The sequence below is a fragment of the Lepisosteus oculatus genome, chromosome 3 (assembly GCF_040954835.1).
Source record: "Lepisosteus oculatus isolate fLepOcu1 chromosome 3, fLepOcu1.hap2, whole genome shotgun sequence".
In the NCBI taxonomy this organism is placed as follows: Eukaryota; Metazoa; Chordata; class Actinopteri; order Semionotiformes; family Lepisosteidae; genus Lepisosteus; species Lepisosteus oculatus.
Genome location: NC_090698.1, coordinates 74,176,757 through 74,182,367, shown reverse-complemented (window position 1 = coordinate 74,182,367; position 5,611 = coordinate 74,176,757). Strand labels below are relative to the sequence as shown.

The following is a 5,611-nucleotide window of genomic DNA, read 5'->3' as shown; positions in this document are numbered from 1 at the left end:
GGATGTCCCTGGTCACATGACAGGGGTGCGCGGCTGCGCGCAGAACCCGGATGGGACGGAGCTGCCGGCAGCACTAAACTTGGGCAGAAGCAGCAGCAACATCCAGGTAAAGCGAGAGCTGGATCGCCGAAGATTCAGGATTGTTTGCACAGGGGCAGGGAGGGGGTCTGTGCTGCGTGTCGTCCAGCTCCACAGAAGCGATTCCTGCTGTCGTGGGCTGAGTGTAGCCCAGTAGTCGTGGCAAGTTGTGTCGCGTCATGCAGCTCTGCTGTAATTGCACTTCGGATGATTGTTTTCGCGTTGAGTTGAGGTTTGCAACCCCTTTCACGCCTCCGTTCAGATGAATTGAAGCACCCTACCTCCGGGGTCCCCGTGTCTGTGTTAGTGCCCGGGTAACGGCACTCTTTGTCCAAAACAAACAGGTGCAGCAGGTTGTTAGCGGACATGGTTCAGCTTTCAGCCAGTGCCGCTGTGTGACTGACCATGAGTGTCAACGGAATCACGTTGAGCAGCTTAGCTGGCGGGTCGTGAATGCTTGTAGACAAGGGAAGCGTTAGTAATCATTTCAAATGGTCATTTCTTACCAATGACGGTTCTAAGTCTGAGCGGGGCTTGTTGTTAGTAGAGGTTTTCCCAGTTTTTCTCTGTCCCTAGCGTTGCACACACTCGTTTTCTCGGTGGAAGTATTCGTATTTAGTGTATTTATTATTACAGTAACGTTGCGTTTATAGACACATAATTTTGAATTTGATATACACCTATAAATTCAAACCAGAAACGTATGTGCTACTTCGTTGTACAAAGTTTTCTAGCTGCACCTACTGTATGAGTCTGGGCACGCAGTACACTTAAAACCACAGCGTTCAAGGACCAGATTCAATTCAACCTTGATAGTTTTCCGTCTTGAAAGGTCCCAAGCTGCTTCACATACAGGAAGGAACCCACTTAACCCATCATTGACATGCAGCCCCACCTGGGAGACACACAGAGGCCATTCTGCACCAGCAGCCCCACCTGGGAGACACACAGAGGCCATTCTGCACCAGCAGATCAAGGGGAGGAGTGAGAAATTACTGCACCTAATGAATTAAGGGGGATCTGTAGGGAGGTGAGACTGTACAAGACCACAGTGGAATTTGTCCAGGACCCTGGGGTTGCTCTCACGAGCAGAGCCCTGTGATCTTTAATAACCGAATAGACAGGACCTCAGAATACTGTCTCACATGAAGGATCAGACCTCCTACAGCACAGTGTGTTGAGTGTTCCCATTCACTGTAGTGGGTTAGGGAAATTATTCTGGTGAGGAAACACTTGGTTAGGAAAATTCTTGTGTAGAGCAAAGAGCGCCTCCTACAGGTCCACAACAGCCTGCATTCCCTCGGAGGTCTCTCGTCCTGGTAGTGACCCGGCCCGGTATTGCTTAGGTGCTGAGGTCTGACCCGATCAGGCTACTGTTTGAGGAGTCTAATTCTTTTTCATTTGCATAGCACCAAAGTATTTTTGTTAAACGAATTCAATTGATTACAGTTCGTCATGCTCGTAAGAGCTGGCAGAGCAGAAATGCTATGCTTGACCCCGGCCGTGGGTGAGCATGTTGCTGGAATAGTCGTGCAAACTTTTTGTGCACAGGGAGCCATTCACCAGCTTCCCGATGGATCCCGGCTGTTGACATTTGGTGAGCAGTGGGCGTTTGCTGGAGTGCTCGGCAGCTCTGCAGTGAAGAGCCTCTGAATACAATGATCATTAAAAAGAATCATCGCTCTGCTGAGGACTGTGTAATTTCAGAACTTAAGAAAGAGAGGAGGCCATTTGCCAGGTGTAGCCCCAGAGGTAGTTAGTAGAGAATTGATCCCAGGATCTCATCCAGCTGTTTCTTGAAAGAAACCAGGGTGCCTACTTCAACAACATGACTGGGCAGCTTGTTCCCCGCTCCTACAATGCTTTGCGTAAAGGAGAACGTCCTCGTCTCAGTTATATACCATGTAGTTTCTAGATTTGTTTTCTGGTTCATGTTTCCCTACTCCTCCTGAAGAAGTCAGCTGCGATAACTTTCTCAGTCCCTTTGAGGATTCTGAACACCAGAATCAGGTCTATTAGCAATGTGTATGATGTTATTTGTCTCCTTGTCTTCTCTGTTTCAGGCTAAAGAGATTGAGTTCTCTCAGCTTGTCAGTGTAGGACATTCCTTAAAGCCCAGAATGCATCTGGTGGCTCTTCTGCAGACTCATTGTGGGAGTCAGTGTTCTAACTTCTTACAGGTTATTAATGCAAATGCACAGGAAGATAACAGGGTCAAGCTAGGTTTTGTGTAGTAGCAGATCAAATTGACTTGAAACAATGTATTGTCTGACAGTCTGTGATTGGTCCGGGATATTTCCGAATAATTATCTGCTGAATAATAATTACTGATGTGTTAGGTTTAACGGAAATTAAATAAACATCCTTGGTTCCTGTAATTAAAAATGTCAGAAAGTAATTGGATACCAAACTTGCAAAATAAACTCCAGACGAAGCTTATTCCTGTCCCTTGTCAGGAGAAGGAAGTGTCGTAAATCTGTCTAGACAACATTTGAAATAAAATAGTAGCCTCACTTGTTTTGGTTGTGAATAGGCTAGTTCCTTTTCTGTTGGAGAAACATACTCTTAACACAATGCTGTGAAAAAAAAATAAATCCATCTTTCTGTAATCCTGATGCATTTTCCAGATAGTTCAGACAGTGATTCCCTTCGGTCAAATCCCTCAGAAGCATTTTCCATTGCAAAGCACAATTTACAGGTCTGTGTCATAGGCTTGCAGAATAGCTCTGAACACTGTCTCTACAGCTTTGCACCCCAGTTTATGACTGTAATATGTATATATAATGCACGTTTTGCACATTTTATGTGTGAAGTACTTTAAGATGAGTAATTGAAGGTATTTTGAAAGTTGTTTTGTAGTAGTTTTATATCTGTAAATTATGTTCATAGATCAGATCTATGTATAAAATTGCTTACTGTGCTTATAGAAAGTCTTCTGCACTTCCTCAGGGACACGTTTTGTTCCTTGCCCTCTCCACTGTAGCTCTGGCTCTGTGCTTTGGGTTGTTGTCGTGCTCAAAGCTGAACTTCTGTCCCAGGTTCAGCTCTCTTGCACAGGGCAGCAGGTTTTCCTCAAGGACTCTTCTGCACCCCAGTAACATGGTGGCGCCACTACTATGCCTCCCTGTTGGCATGGTCTTCTTTGGATGGTGTGCAGTGCTGGGTTTGTGCCGAATTGAATTTTTTTGCCTAAATTCAAAAGCCTCGCATGTTCATTTAGCAAAAATCATACACTTGCAGTATCACACAAATGCTTGGTTGCTGTTATTTTTTAGTGTGTCTTCCTTCTCGCCCTCCGGCTATACTGGGCAGATGTGTGGAGTGCTTGGGATGTTGTTGTCATATGCACACTTTGATCAGTCTCAGCCATAAAAGCCTGTAGCTCCCTTAACAGGGCCAGTAGCCTCTTGGCAGCCTCTCTGGTCAGTCTTCTTCTTGCTTGGTCATCCAGTCTGCCTAGGCAGCTTTTACGTGATGCTATATGCCTTCCACTTAGTGATACTCTTAACTGTGCCCCAAGAGAGCTTGAAGGGATTTTTGAAGACCTTCACATTTTTAATGCCCATCACCTGATCTGCCACTTTTTACAGTTTCATTTTGAAATACACTGCCCAACAGAGACGACCCGTAGGGACTGCTCTGTTTGTCTGAGAATCGTGTTGATCAGTACAGTTAAACACTGGTGGAGGCCAATTAACTTGGTGTGATATCTTGGAGGCAGTAGGTTACAGCTGAGCTAATTTAGGACTGTGTGTTGCAAGAGATTTGGACGCTTAACCAGCCACACTGCTTCAGTTTTTACATTTAATTTTCTAAAAATTACTAGAATATCTTTTTTACTGTGTAGTTCTGGGATAGGATGTGCAGAGAAAAGTAAAATAAACCTTCATCCCAGGCTATAAAGCAACAAAAAGTGAACATTTTGTAAGAGGGTGCAGATATTCTATTAGCAATGTGTATGATGTTATTTGTAATTTCAATAGGAAGAAGATAGGTTTGTTGATTGGTTTCAGTCTTCAGCAGTATTGTGTGTGTGTGTGTGTGTGTGTGTGTTTCAGCTATGAACGTATAAACATGACCTGTTCACATAGGCAAAATAATTTGTTTTATTCTGAGAGTAGTCTCTCCAATTATTGTTGTAAATGAGCTATCTCGCTGTACCCGAGCGGAGAAAGTGCTCACTGAGCTGATCTACGTTGGGTTTATCCTTGCAGTAAATCTCATATGAAGAAGATGTTTTGCAAGTTTAACTCTGTTCTTAAACTCGGAGAAGATCTGAAGAATTACATTTTAGATGAAATCGCTCGGTTGGAAGGGAAGAGTTTTGTTCCAGTTTTGGAAGTTAATGGACACAGACCTGTGCTCTTGCTCAAGCATACAGTGTGTTGTGAATTGTGCCTACAGCAGTGCTTTTGCCAGCCGTCTTGCTGAGATACAATCAGTGAAGTGCAGCAGGAGGAGTCACCTGATGTTTCCCAAATGGAAAATGCACGTTGAGGTTTTAGCTGAGACTTAATCAAGTTTGAGAGGCAGAAACAGAAAGGATGCAGAAGAAAACAGGCCTATAGGAAATATTAATCCATTGCAAAAACCAGGCTGGTGTGGTGGCTCTGTGGCTCAGGATCTGCGCCTGTGGCTGAAAGGCTGCCGGTTCAAATCCCGTGGCCGGCAGAGGAATCCTACTCCGCTGGGCCCCTGAGCCAGGCCCTTAACCCCAGCTGCTCCAGGGGCGCCGTATAAACGGCTGACCCTGCGCACTGACCCCCAGCTTCTCTCCCTGTCTGTGTGTCTCATGGAGAGCAAGCTGGGGTCTGTGAAAAGACAAATTCCTAATGCAAGAAATTGTATATGGCCAATAAAGTGATCTTAATAATAGTCTATGCAAAAAGACTTGATCCTAATTAATATATTGTGTATAAAAATAATTCAAAAAGTCCTTATTTACTAAAAAAACACAGAGCTTTTGTGACCTGAAGAGAGCAGTGAATACCAGAAGGCCCTCAAGCACCACCGAGCTGGAGTGGTTCTGTAAGGAAGAGGGGGGCTGTGAGGGACAGATCAGCTCTAAAAGGCAACAGTTAGTTCAAGTTATTACGGAACTTACTTTTTCACACAAAGAAACTGAACTTCTTTTTTAACAAATAATGACAAAGTACAATTTTGTGCATTATCTGTCAAATGAGGTTAGTTATATGTACTGTGAGTACCAGGAGAATTGAGGGCAGTCCTTCTGCTCGGCAGTAAGTCCCTGAGCAGGTTTTCTACAGGTTTTCCTGCAAGCCCGTCCAGAGGTGTCACTGTCCCAGCAGGACAAAGACAGCACGTGTTTGGGTTATAATGGCATAATGCCAGCGTTGAAGGCTTGCTGGGCTTTGACCTTTGTCTTGACCCTGCCAACGCCACGGACGGGGGGACAGTTTGGACTGGCCAGCTTTCTCCAGCTGTCTGCGGCTGGACAGGAAGTGTGGTGGAACATCCCACAGCAGTCTGTCCAGAGGCTGATCGGGTCTGTGCATCAGTACTGCCTGGGGTT

The 5,611-nt window shown here is 45.0% G+C and overlaps 1 protein-coding gene across 1 annotated transcript in view; it reads left to right on the top strand.

The window, feature by feature from the left end:
- Positions 1-14: 14 nt before the first annotated feature.
- Positions 15-5,611, top strand: part of skic3 (SKI3 subunit of superkiller complex) — a 51,952-nt gene continuing 46,355 nt past the window's right edge. The window contains exon 1 of the mRNA XM_069187529.1: positions 15-106. The gene's annotated coding sequence lies outside the window, so the exon portion shown is untranslated. The remainder of the gene's footprint in view (positions 107-5,611) is intronic.